Source organism: Daucus carota, chromosome 7 (assembly GCF_001625215.2).
Source record: "Daucus carota subsp. sativus chromosome 7, DH1 v3.0, whole genome shotgun sequence".
NCBI lineage: Eukaryota > Viridiplantae > Streptophyta > Magnoliopsida > Apiales > Apiaceae > Daucus > Daucus carota.
The window spans coordinates 18,683,127-18,696,626 of NC_030387.2; the positions used below are offsets into that span (position 1 = coordinate 18,683,127).

The 13,500-nt window shown below is 36.4% G+C and overlaps 1 long non-coding RNA gene across 1 annotated transcript; it reads left to right on the forward strand.

Moving 5' to 3' along the window:
• Positions 1-2,212: 2,212 nt before the first annotated feature.
• On the forward strand, positions 2,213-6,102 carry LOC135147856 (uncharacterized). The gene is made up of 2 exons (XR_010285774.1): positions 2,213-2,901; positions 5,802-6,102. It is a non-coding gene; the product is annotated as an uncharacterized LOC135147856 (long non-coding RNA).
• The last annotated feature ends 7,398 nt before the right edge of the window (positions 6,103-13,500 follow it).

A 13,500-nucleotide genomic window follows, 5' to 3' on the forward strand; every position in this document is an offset into this window, starting at 1 on the left:
GAATTCCTTGATATTATTTGATATTCTTTGATATCCTTTGATATTCATCCATATTCTTTGATGTCCCTTAATATTCGTCGATATTCTTTGACACTCCTTGATATTCCTTGATATCTTTTTGATATTCCTTAATATATTCCTCGATAATCCTTAACATTCCTTGATGCTCCTTGAGATTTCTTGGATTCTTTCCATCTGATTGGGATGAACAACCCTATGAATAGGGGACACAAGGTATACCTGTCTGTGTGATAGGAGTTGGATGGGACGCCATCACTTGTGTGTGTTGTGATTACAAGAAGGTTAACAACCTTTAGTAGTGTCTAATATGGACACGCAACATTAAGTTCGTTTGATCGCACTGATCTCCCAGTCACTCTTTTATTCCAATGTGACCTATTCTGAAAACATCTTGTTTTATTCTAAATTCTCAAAGATTGATTCTTGAGAAATGAATTCTGCAATTGTGAAAGTGTTGATATTCCTATTTCTTTAAAATTGAAGGTATGCCAAGGTTGATTAAGGGCGGATGAGCATGTGATATTATGAAGTGTGTACAATGATTTTACAAATGATACGTTTTAGTTTTCTTCGGAGGATTCCGAGGACGGAATCCTTATAAGGGGGGTAGAATGTAATATCCCATATAATTAAATTTAGATTTGAGTATTATAAATCTATTTGTCTAAATATTATTGTTGGCTTTAGTTGAAAAGTGAATTGATTATGTGAATAGTTTTATATGATTATACTTGTTCTGTGGATTAATATGGATTATACTAATGATGCGTTCTCCTTCTTTCTCTGATTCCGAGGACGGAATCCCTATAAGGAGGGTAGATTGTAATAACCCGGATTTTAAAAATATTTTATTAATATTATAAATGATTTTCTTAAAAAGGAAAGGAATAAGATTTAATATTTTATCCCAGTTTAATGAGTTTTCAAAGTTTTATATTTAAACCCCGGGTTATTGTGTTATTGATAAATGATTATATTTTTAAAACTGATTTTCATATATTGTTTCGAAAATTCTAGATGATTATTATGTGAATATATGTGCGATGCCAACCTGTGGCGCCCTCCAAACCCGGGTCAGAAGTTTGGGGTCCACACCATAACATAAACCTGTAATTAATGATATAATATAGATAGTGACCCTTAACTGTCCATGGATCACAACAGGTTAAAGTATAAAACAAGCCACAACACAACTTTAATTATTACAAACCCAAATCCCAAAATATAAACTTAAATCTTACAAGCTTACACGTCATTTGTGTCTCATTATTCAAACTAATACATATATCAAAAGTCAAGTGCTGCCGATAGCTCTCTCCATCTCTCAGCCTGGAATCCTGGCCTTACCACTAGCCTGAGGATCATCGTTACCAACCTTCTCTGCTTTCACTGGAAAGAACATAAAGTATCGCAAGAGTGAGCTGACAAGCTCAGCAAGTATAACAATATCCATTTAAACATTTATCAAAAGATGATGGAAATCAATATGTAATAAAATCAATCTCAATGTCAAAGTTTCTTTTTAGAGTTTCAATTAGAATTGGATATTTAAATTTAGATTTGAGTATTATAAATCTATTTGTCTAAATATTATTGTTGGCTTTAGTTGAAAAGTGAATTGATTATGTGAATAGTTTTATATGATTATACTTGTTCTGTGGATTAATATGGATTATACTAATGATGCGTTCTCCTTCTTTCTCTGATTCCGAGGACGGAATCCCTATAAGGAGGGTAGATTGTAATAACCCGGATTTTAAAAATATTTTATTAATATTATAAATGATTTTCTTAAAAAGGAAAGGAATAAGATTTAATATTTTATCCCAGTTTAATGAGTTTTCAAAGTTTTATATTTAAACCCCGGGTTATTGTGTTATTGATAAATGATTATATTTTTAAAACTGATTTTCATATATTGTTTCGAAAATTCTAGATGATTATTATGTGAATATATGTGCGATGTGAGTAAGTGGTATTGGTGGATTTGTTGGTTAATTAATTATGGTTAATTATGAGTATTATATGATTAATATATGAATTTTTGTGAATTTTATATTATCTGGTTTATTGCGTTACTGCTCATATGTGTTCGTATTTGAGAGATTTCAATTTCTATATGCTCAGAATGAAATATAGTTTATTTGGATATTTTCATATGGATGTATGGAATGTTAGATGATTTTATAATCGATTTACGGATTTAATTGCGTATATTTATATTTAATTATTAATTATTTGACTTCCGTAAAACCGTCCACTCGTAACGGTTTAGCGATTTTTCTTCCCGGAAGTTTCAACAAAACTGACCTTTAGCCTAATTTGAATATTCCGGACATTTTTCGTGTTTTGACTTTTTCGATCCGGAGTACGGTTTTTCCCGGAGTCGGTCCGGCGGAGTTTTGCGGGTATTTGAATTGTTGATAATTATCCAGTTTGTCTCGATAAGCGTGAAACTAGATATTTTGATTATTATATTAATTCTTATCTTGTAATAATTGCAGTGGGACCCGCATACTAATGACTGATTAAAAAGCCCCGTTTTGATGATTATCTTGAAAACCAGTACCGATTGGACCCCGCTATATTAATATAAAGCTATTAAATACGTATTTTCATGTCATAAACGATCCAAAGGGGTACCAATTATTTGTAAATATAAATAGACTTTTCTATAGCTGATTTTCACCCGTAAAATCATTTCACCAGTTTCTTTTCACGAATACCGAGAGAAACCGAGCTGCGTTCTTCGTGTTCTTCGTAATCAAACGAAGATTTGAAGGTGTTATTGGAGTCAGAATCAAGCGTACGAATAGTCAAATCGAAGGTATCGAAGAGTAGAACCTATATCTGCAATCAAAAACAACATGAGATTCATAGGTAGGGAGTAGTTGAAGTTTTAAAATTCGAAGTTATTAAGATTTAAATAGTGGATTTTTGTAAACGTGTTTGTTTGATTGTTTTGATGTTTCCATGTTGCAGTACGTGCTTTTCTCGTCGTTTTGGTATATTATATGTTGATTTTTGAGTTCGATAACATATAGAAAAAGGGGTTTGATTATCGAAGCTTGTTCTTGAATGTTCTTGAAGGTGTATGAATGTTCTTAATTGAAAATTAGGGGTTTTTAATTCGTTAATTCTGGGAAGAATTGAAGGTTACCAGCGTGTTTGTATGGTTGAGAGGAGTCCGCGTGTGTAATTCTCGAGGGTGGAGGAGCTCGTTTTCGAGCTAATCGGAGAAAATAGCCGCGGCGGGGACGGCGACTTTTCGCCGGCTTTTTCCGGCCGATTGGCTGATTTGTTTCGAAATACAAGCAGTAAAATAGATTCTTGAGGTTATAAAAGTTTAATCTGGAGGTTTTGGTGTCGAACGGAGGTTTGCAGTGCCGTTTCCGGCGAAGTCGGGTACCGGCGGTGGCAAATTGCCGTTTGGTACCCAGACTTATGAAGATGATGAAGTTATGGTATCGAAGTTTTAAATCTTACAAACCAACCCCTGAAACTTCTGAAAGTTACACTTTATACCCTGGCCGAAAACTTTCAAAAGTTTACAAAATAAACCTTTTGATTTAATTTTCAAAAATTGTTTTATTTAATTATTTTAAATTCCAAAAATAGTTTTTAATTATTTCTTTATTCAAAAATAAATTTAAATTAGTTTATTAATTAATTTTAATTAGTAATTAATTATTTTAATTAGTCAATTAATTTAAATATTAATTGATTAATTATTTTAATTAATTATTAATTGATTTTAATTGATTAATTAATTGGATTTAATTATCCTTTTTGATTTAAAAATTCCGAAAAAATAGTTTCGAGCTTTAAAATATTTTTCCAAATTATTTTCAAGGCTCGATAATTATTTATGAAGGATTTCAAGTCCAATTTCAAGTATTTGGGACTTGATTATTTATTTGAAAAGTGATTCTTTTATCGATTTTAATTCCGAAAAATGTTTAAAAATTCTGGAAAATTCCCGAAAAATTATTTTTAACCCAAGACTTGATTTAAGATCAATTGGGATGGGAAACCTTATGTGTTGTGTGTTGTCTGCTATTGGTTGGATGTGTTATGTGCCGATAGGAGAGTGAGAAAACTGTTTTGAGCATAACTTTTGATCCGTAAGTCGGAATCAAGTGAAACGAAAGAGAGACAGAAGCTTATAAAGTCTATTTTAATATGACATAATAATATGATGGAGTCGAGAATGTGAATAATTGTTGTTAAATGTGCACAATGTGATTATATGTTATTGGATTGTTATTAATTGATGATTACGTGATATATATGTCTATTCCTGATATTATATACGTGATAAATGACTTATATGACATAGTGTCATGATTTGATTAATATTGGATAAGGACATATGGATTATAGGAATTGGATTTGGTTGGTTGATTGTTGATTGAGATAGGGTAACAGGTGGATAGTCTAATAAATAGACGAGACGATGTCGGATTTTCGATAGGATTTATATGATAATTGATTTGTGATATGTTATGTGAAAGATGACTTGACTATATGATAAAGTCAAAGAATGATTATGTGCTAAGTGATATGTGATAAGTTTAAAGGGGTATATAAGTGGGTATCGATATACGTGATATGGATATGCGATATATTGTTTAGTGACTATAGTATTATCTTATTCTCGTAAAGGATTTGGACGAGATGTGTACGCTCGAAGACGTCAGAAAGTCGGAATGGTATTGAAAAGCGAATAAAGGATGAATTGAGTAAGCGAGGCAGTGTGGCGAGTAGAGTATAGCCGGAGATGGTCTAGAGTATGATATGCCTAGATTGTGAAAGTGGAAAGATGAGATTGAGATGTGAGACTGGAGTCAGATTTAAGGCAAGTATCCTGCACCCTGCTTTTGGATATATTGCATATTCTGATCCATTCTTTTTATATGTGTTGCAAGTATCCTAAACCTTTCTCTTGGATATATTGCAAATATTCTGATCCATTCCTTTGGTATATGTTTCAAGTATTCATACCTTTCTTTTCAATGTTCGAAAGTGCGAGTATTCTGACCCATTCTTTCTAATCTTCAAGTTTCTAAAGAATTTCCGTTTTACAAATTAATTCAAAGTTCAGATTGTCATTGAAGCATGTGTTGCTCAGTGATAGTTAGAGCTTTGAATGAATTGGGATCTTCTTGATTATTCAACCCGCCATTGTCATGCTGGTTTAGCAGGCTAAATTCAGTTGCTTAGCCGATAATGGAGGATACTGAATAGTTGAGGATTTCCTGAACTGTGATTTATGAAATGATGAATCATGATTTATGAATAGATTATTATCAAAGTTTGAATTGGAATTATTCTGTTGTTGATGATATTTATGAGGATGTTCTGTTAATTTACATTGGCTTCTTGAATTGAATTAGAGAATTGGATTATTGTTTTTATATAAACCTGTAGACCAGATTCGTGGTCATGTTAGGCCAATGAGTGCCTTGGATCCAGTGATAGAGCATGGCGGGGCCTGCTCGGGGTTAGGTATGTCTGATCAGCAGCCTAACCTTGGTTTTAATTAAAATGTGATAGTCCAATTCAATAATTCTTTGGAAAGATTGAATTACTTCAGTATTCCATTGATGCAAGGTATTGTAAATCATTCTATACAATACCATGAACTCATGAACTCATGTTGAATCCTTTTATATCTTGAACTCGTGAACTTCTATTATATCATTTCAGAACTATCATTGTTTATTATTACTTGCTGAGCATTGTTGCTCACCCTTGCTATTCCTTTCTAACCATTTCAGAAAGGCTTAAAGATGAGATGATTGATTGAGATTGTGAGTAAGGCTAATGCTAGGCGAGGAGACAGAGTTGAGGATCCAGTGGTCGAGGAGTGTTCAGGAAAGTTGATGAGGTTGGTGCAAGCTGGAATAGTTGACAGTGATTCTTCTTATCGAAGATGATCTGATTTGGTAAGAGATGTTGTGTAATAATAGTGGTAGATTCTAATTTCAATACTGTAACCTGGATGCGATCCTGTTGATTTTAGGGGGTTTAAATGTTCTCTTTCGAATCATTTATTAAAGTTTAAATGTTCTCTTGAAATTCTCCTATTATGGCTTTCAAGTTTGAAATTCAGATTTTGAAATCATTCGATTTATGTTCTCATTCAAATCTTTTATTAAATGTTTTCAGGTTTTAAATTCTTTGATTTCATTATAAAAAAAAAAAAAAATTTAGGTTTTCGAAAGTGTTTTAAAAAGGTTTTTATGTGGTGACGTCAGAATCCAGGCCCCCGGATTCCTGGACCGTCACACACATGCTACAGATGTTCAACACTCCTCTGCAGCCATATCAACTTCAAGTGGCTCCTCCACCTCAACCTCAGCAACAACAGATCAACAACAACAACACCTACAGCAACAACAACCGCAAGAACCTCAACCCCTTCAAATCCAACAACCAAATCAACAACCTCAACAATTTCAACAACAATCACCCCAACAATCTCAAGAAGCACAGTCATCACACCATTCATCCAACCAATCATCATATCACTCCCCTACTCATCAACAACAACAACCTCTCCATTCATTTGAAGATCAAACAATGGAATATGATTTCTTCGAGAATCAACCATCTTCATCTGAACCTCTCCCACACCAAACACAATCCCAAATCATACCACAAACACAATCTACCTCACAACCCCTTCACTCTGACTCTCCTATCAACCAGGAGCTGCTGTCCTTTCGTCAGGACCTACAGGTAGCTCAGGTACTTTCTAACTTCTCATCTAATTTTAATGTTGATACGTCAGATTATGGTTGTGATCTTGTTTGTGACCTTGATTTTGTTTTCCAGCCTGCCAGCAATGAACCTGACAACACACAGGTTCATAACCTAGCTGATGATTCACTTCAACCAACTCTCATTTCTCCAAACACATCAACCAACACTTCAATGCAACCTGTTCGTAAAGTTGCAAGGAAACAGAGTACGAGTAGTTTAATGAGTCAACCCACAGCTCTGTGTCCGTCCAAGAAGCAAAGGGTGGAAGCCTTGGAGACACCTGTAGCCTCATCTTTGCCTTCCCAACAAGGCTCAGATTTTGAAATGGCAGATAAACAGTCTCTGGACCCATTTTCTCTACAGGATCAGGCCATTGAAATTGACCGTCCGGCCGCGGTAACTTGTACAGACTCAAGCACTGCGCTAGCACTCATGCTAGTGCAAGCCCAAACAGATACACAGGTTACTATGTTTACTGAGTGCAAAGATTTTCAAAATCAATGTATAATATATGAAAACTTTGCTGATCACACTTTCTTTTCTGATCAGGCGGAACTTGGCAGCGTGCAAGTTAATCTGCCCTCACAGGCTTCCGGAGGACAATTTGTTCCTCCACTACCTTTGAACCCATCTCAGGGGACATTGGTAGTATATACAGGTACAGCAGGAAGAGTGGATCCTATGAGTGAAGAAAGGCAAACACCGAGCGATACACATGCACGTGAGAATGGCTAAGTTAAGAGCTGAACTAGCCAGAATGATTGCTGAGAATGAGAAGCTCAAGGGTGCACAGTTGGTGACCCTAGAACAGAAAGCTGAGGAAAGGCCATCCAGTTCTTACAGGGATGAGCTTAAAGAAGAAATTCATGAGTTAGCTGTTGAGATGAGATCCAATCATGAACTTTACATGTCTAAATTTGAGACCATCGACAGCAAACTAGATCAACTCCTTAGAAACTCCAACAAGTCTGATGATCAACCCTCCGGAGAGGATCCCTCAACTAAGGGGGAGAATAGAGAAGACAAAGGTGACAGGGATGATAGAGGCAATAGCTCAAATCAAAGCAACAAGGGAAATACCACTTCAGGATCTGCCCCTGATAGAATCTGATAAGTCAAAAGGCAAAGAACCGTTACATCAGTCCGACAATGTCTTCAACTCTGATAGTTATGATGACTATCCAAATGATATGGATGATGATGACGTCTTCGATGCTACCTATCGTCAAGCAGAAGAAGAAGGTAAATTTGATGAGGGTTATTTGTTTCAGGATGAAGAACCTGTTGACCTAGAGCATGAGGAGAATGTCCGGAAGTTCAAAGCTGAAAATGAAGCTAGGAAGCGTAAGCTTCGGGATTTCCAAAAACTTCTAGAGGACAAGTTGATCACGGAAAACCAAATCAAGATCGAGAAACAGAAAATCTATGATGCTGCGTGCAAGCAGAAGAATCTTGATATTAAAAGGAAAGTCGGAAAAAGCTGGGACATTGCAAAGAGAATATTCAATGGACCTCAAAGGGAACCTTTCAACGACAAAAAGTTCTTATCTCTGATCTATGATCTTCGAGAGGTAAACCCTGACGAGGATGTCTTTATGCATGCCTTTGCTTTGGAATTGAATTATTTGACTGTGGGAGTAAATAACTTGTTAGAAGAATGGGAGCTAATTGTCTATACACAGAGGAATGGTTCTTCAGACTATCTGTCGAATCTCTGAAATCATTCTCTGTATCTGAGCTCTGGGTGCTTCGGAACAAGGTAAAGTGCAGCTCCAACCTGAACGAACTCCTTCGTGACAAACTGCTGGAATATGCTGTATTCAACAGTCCTCAAGTTGTCAAGAATCTGTACTGTGTAAAGTTCGTTCACAAGGAGATCTTCAGCACTGTCTATCTCAATGAAGAAGCCTTGCCAAAGTATCCCTCTAAGCAACTTGCTCTTGCCTCCACTCTTTTAAGAACCAAGGGCTTCTCTTCTAAAGCTAAGTCTAATGCTGATGATGTGATTCTTGCTTACTGCACTCGAAAGAATGTTGCTCAGTACTTTCGAAGGATGAAATATGTTACAAAATCTCAGCCATCAGACTTCCGCGAAGACCCTGTGGAATTGGAAGTACTACATCAACTGACTCTGGCAAGAGAACGAAAGAAGCGTGGTGAATCCACTACATCTGAAGTGCCAACCAGGGAAGAACCATCAACTCCTATCCTTCACAATTCTGATATCGAAGAAGGAGAAGTTGATCTTTAGATTCATTAGGGACTTGTAATATATGTTCAGTAAAAACATCCTTTTGTAATCTAATGTAATCTTTTGAATTCTGGTGAATGTTTAATGAAATACCAGAAACTTTTTGCTATTTACAATTCATGTTTAATCCTTTGTCTTATCAGTTAGTTGAGTTATCCTCTCGATAATTTGCATGTTATGTTAACAAACAAATAGGGGGAGATTGAAAGGCATATGTTTAGCCTATTTGTAATTAAAGAGGTTGTTAGGCCGAAATAACTCACTATATGAATTAATATAGTGGACACAATCAATAACAAAATAATCAAACAAGAGAATTATCAAAGTAAACTCTTATTCACAAAACTCAATAGGTTACAAAAACTCTCTTAGTGATTTATAACTTATCACTAAGAGCTGCTGGGTTATATGAATAATAAGCTCGATGTTTCTAACTCTTATAGAGTAAACCCTAATTTGTGTTTATATACACAGTTACATGATATCTGCTGATTGATTTTTAATTATCTACTTCCTAAAATAATCTAATCAGTAGCTATCCTTCCGCTGTCCTGATTTGCACAATCTCCCTTGATCTTTATCTTCCTTATTTATCCAGATCTGCTCCTGAAAATCAGCCGCCTGCAAACTCTGATCTTCGATAAACTCTGATCCAGCTGGCAGTCGTCAAACTCTGATTTCCAGTTAAACTCTGATATTTGCTTCTGCACACTAAACAAGTTAGATACCTGTGACATCATCAAATATGTAACAATCTCCCCCAACTTGTACATTAGACAGAATGAACAAGTTATATATATATATATATATATATATATATATATATATATATATATATATATATATATATACTGATGATGTCAAAAACTATCAAGGACAAATGCATAAGATAATTAATTTACAAAATTAATTACAACTAACAGAACCAGCAGAACTATCTATCAAATCAACCTATATCCATAGCTTTCTCTGACAAACTGGTTGATGAGATTTTCTTCTTTCAGCTTCAAGGTCTGTATCATCCGGGCTTTAACATTTCTGAGTTCTTCAGTATCATCCCCAGTCTCATAGATAGCTGCTCTCAAGGCATTTACCTTGCTTCTTGCCATAGCATCTCCCAGCTGAATTACTCTTGGTCTGTCTGCATCATTATTATAACCCAAGATTCTGGTATTTGCAATAGTCTCCATGACAGAGCTATTCTTCTCCATACAGATTTCAGAACCATCATCTTGAGCTATTTTTGGAGTGTATTCTTCATCAGACTTTATCCCATAAAATCTTCTTTTCTCATTTATAGTCCTCTTCATCAGACCAGACCATCTCTGAGTAGCTTCATTCTTGATTTCCAGCATGTAGTGAAAGTGTTCAAGCTCCCTCAGAGATTTCAGCAATAGATCAGCTTCTGAAACTCTGTAAACTCTGCCAGACTCCAGAAATATGGCAATCTTCTCTTTGTCTCCTGTACCATCATGAGTGTCCATGAGAATCTGCACTGATTCTACTTTGTCTAAGTCCTTCTGAGTGACAGCTTCTCCCACCTTCTCAGTCAGAGGATAAGGATCTCTGAAGGTGGTTGCTGAGCTTGTTTGTATCTTCTCCTTTCTGTGCCCTAGACCAGTAGTATCATAAGCTTCCTTTCCTCTGGTTCCATGAGTTCTGAACCTTGTGAGCATTGAGCTTTCCTTGTACAGACTTGTACCAAGGCTTCCAAAGAGACTTTTCTTTTTCTGGTCTTGAGATTTCCCAGATTTTATCTTCAGCCATGAGGCCTTAACATCTTCAGTCTCAGGCTTTTCTTCAGTTGTTGGATCTTTAACTTGAGCACTGTCAGAGGCTAAAGTTATATCAGAGATTTGCTTGAATTCATCTTTTCTTCTTCTGGTTAATCCAGCTTCTTCTTCTTCTGTTTGATCAGATACATCAGTGATTATATTTGCATTCTTGCTCAGATTTATCATCCTCTGAGAAGGATTTTCTGATGCTATCTTGACAATTGATTTCTTAATCACAGGAGGAACTCCATCAACAGGTTTCTTTCCTTTGTCTTTTGAATCAGTCTCAGGTTGAGTTTGAGACCTGGTTCTTGGTCTGTTGATATCAGTATAGTTCACCTCACTGATCACTATCCCTTTTTGCTTTGGTCTTGTCTGTTTCTGTAAGGGATCAGTGATTTGTTTCTGCTCATCAGACTTTGTCTTGCTGATCTTCATCTTCTCAGCAGCTAGTCTTTCTTCCTCAAGTCTGACGGCTTCTATATCCACTCCTGGATTTTCCTTTTCAAATATCTTCCTTGCTACAGCTTCATCAATAGCTTGCAGAGAAGGAGATTTGTAGAACAAGTTTGTTTCTTTACCTCTGAACTTCAGAGTTTGACAGAACTTCTGAGACTCAGGATCTACAGCTTCAATCAGCTTATCTGATTCAGAAATCAGATCTTCTTTCCTGTTTTCAACCTCAGAGTTCACAATAGCAAGTTCTTTAGATATAACATCAGAAACCCTGACTGCTTCATTTATGCTCTGAACTTGAGACATAACAGTCATCTCCATAGACTTGTGCTTTTGTTTAATTAGATTCTCTGGGTCTCTCAGAGTTTGCATCCTTATTACTCCTTTCTCTGATCTGTACCAACTGCTTGTTGAAGTTTTCATCAGTAGCAGCTTCCTTATTTCCTTCTTCATCATCATCTGGCTTTTTCTTCATTAATGGCTGGTCATCTTTGCATTTGTCTTTAAGCACTTTCTCCCCCTTTTTGACATTATCAGAGGTAAGAGCTTGAACCAGCAGAGCTACAGAGGAGCTCAAGTCAGCCAAGGTATGTTGCATTGACTTTTGAGTAACCTCAATAGAGGCCAGTCTGTCATCCACAGAGGGAGGTGTAGCTCTGCACATCCTCTGGAAGTATGTTAAGTGACATACTTTTCTCTTTGCAGGCATGGAAGGTAGAAGTGGAGAACTTGGAATTGGAGTAGGAGTTCTGAGAGGAGAAGATTCTCTGACTGGTGACAGTGCATGAACTGGAGAATCAATCCTGACTGGTGTAGTATCTCTGACTGGATCAGAGATTGAGACTGGAATCTCATAAATCTGAACAGGAGTTGAAGTAACCTCTGTTGCATCATCATCATTATCATCAACAAAAATACTCAGAGTATGAGATGCCAGAGCTTCTGTTGCTGCATCAGAAATTTCAGCTGTAGGAATCTCCTGAACAGGAGCTGCAACATAAGCCTCAGATTGAATCAAAGAGTCTTGAATCATTTTTAACACAACCTCTATTTGTGCATCTTCTGATTGACTTTCAACATCAGGAGTTTTTTCTGACACATGAGTATCAGCTGCAGTTGTTTCAAGAGGCATTGCAGAGAGAGGTTCAACCATGACTGGCTCTGCACTTTGAGGTTGATCAGAGAATAGGATCAAGGCCTGATTGGGATCTTCTGGCTGAGGAGGTTCAACAGTCAGATCAGTTATGATTGTAGGCTTGACCTTCTTTCTCTGTTTCTTAGCTGGTGGTGGAGATGGAAGGGTTTCATCAGAGTCAGAGTCTGATATCTTCTGCAAGAATCTTCTTTTTCTGGGAGGAGGAGATGGTTTGTTTGGAGACTTGGAAGATCTAAGAACCCTCTTAGGTGAATATATTTCAACTGGCCATTTTTGGGAAGGACCAGATGATAAGGTTGGGTCAGATTTTACAACTGGTCCTTGTTGGGAAGGACCAGAGGTTGGTTCAATGTCTGGTTGAGCAGTTGAGGAAAGAGGATGTGGTAAATTCTCATCAGAGAATAGAGGTCCATATTTGTCTGGCATGGCAACCCTTAATTTATCCTGAACTGTAACAGGAATATCAAAGACTGGTGCATTGGGTTTCTTACTGTCCTTCTTGATAAGATCAGTAAATGCACGTTTTGTAATTTTAAATGGCAGTTCATTACCAGTTTCAGGTATAGGTACATCAGGAAAACAGTAAGAGAATATAAGCTGACAGAATCGAGCATAATACACAATATTCATATTCTCTTTTCTCCTATCTCCAATAAATCTCAGTATAGATGTAGCATAATCAAATTTAAGATTATGAATCAGAGAATACCCGATTTGCTGACTGAAAAGAGGGATGGCATCAAATTGCTACATTTATTGCCGAAGGCCCTTGTGATACAGTCATAGAAGAAACTCCACTCTTTGCATAGATGTGGACGCTTGAGTTCCCCCATCTTGTCTGTACTAGCTGAGTACCCAAAGAAAATCATCATATCTCTCAGAGTTTGAGTGGGTACTGAGGAATCGAACTTATTGTGTTCAGGAAGATGAAGAGCCTTCCTGACAGTCTGATAAGTGGTATTTATACACCCTTATAGGCCTTCATTTCCACTTAAATTGGTTGGTTGTACTTAAGTGTTTAGTGTCTTTTGATGTGTTTTTAGTGTTTTTCTGTGCAAGTCACGAGTTGAGGT